This window comes from Petromyzon marinus, unplaced genomic scaffold (genome assembly GCF_048934315.1).
Source record: "Petromyzon marinus isolate PM22_M1 ecotype Great Lakes invasive population unplaced genomic scaffold, UKy_Petmar_22M1.pri1.0 PM_G_Scaffold_43, whole genome shotgun sequence".
Classification (NCBI taxonomy): domain Eukaryota; kingdom Metazoa; phylum Chordata; class Hyperoartia; order Petromyzontiformes; family Petromyzontidae; genus Petromyzon; species Petromyzon marinus.
Window position 1 is genome coordinate 1541384 of NW_027422995.1, and position 1117 is coordinate 1542500.

Sequence of the window (1117 nt, forward strand, 5' to 3'; positions counted from 1 at the left end):
CTCTCTTGATATTCTGAGAATGTTCTGTGGAAATTATGCGGTCTATGAACAGTCATAGACAACCTCCGAAACAAATAATAGTTTTGTTTTAAGATGTCATTTGTTTTAGATTGATTTTGTTATTTTCGAAGGTGAAGTCGGTTTTTATTTCATTTTACTATTTTCCACAATTTAGATTGTTATTTTCCAAGACGAAGTCTTGGTTCTTTTTTTTATTGTTAGTTTTTTTTTAACACGTCGTATTTGTTACTTTAGAGCTTAGAGGGGACTTTATTTTCGCCTTACTATTTTCTGCCTACAAAGAAGATTAAAAATAAGCTTTTTTCAAGATGGTTTTGTTATTTTCCAAGGTGAAGTCTTGGTATTCTTATTTTACTATTTTCCATAAAGAAGACCTTTCTTTTAGATTTTGTTATTTTCCAAGACGAAAACTTGGTATTTTTATTATATTGCTATTTTTTTACACGAAGCTTATTCAAGAGCACTTATATAGATTAGACTTTGTTATTTTAATTCTTTATTTTTGGACTACATCAGTTCGAGAGTCCTGTAACTTACTATTTTCTGCCTACAAAGAAGATTACAAATAAGCTTTATTTAAGATGTTTTAGATTAGATTTTGTTATTTTCCAAGGTGAAGTCTTGGTTTTTTTATTTTACTATTTTCCACAAAGAAGACTTTTCTTTTCTTTTAGATTTTGTTATTTTCCAAGACGAAGACTTGGTATTTTTTTTGCTATTTTTTTTACAGGAAGCTTTATTCAAGAGCACTTATATAGATTAGACTTTGTTATTTTAATTCTTTATTTTTGCACTACATCAGTTCGAGAGAAGACTACAAACCAGCTTTATTTAAGATGTTTTAGATTAGATTTTGTTATTTTCCAAGGTGAAGTCTTGTTTTTTTTTATTTTACTATTTTCCACAAAGAAGACTTTTCTTTTAGATTTTGTTATTTTCCAAGACGAAGACTTGGTATTTTTTTATTGCTATTTTTTTACACGAAGCCTATTCAAGAGCACTTATATAGATTGGTCTTTGTTATTTTAATTCTTTATTTTTGGACTACATCAGTTCGAGAGTCCTGTAACTTCCTATTTTCTGCCTACAAAGTCAG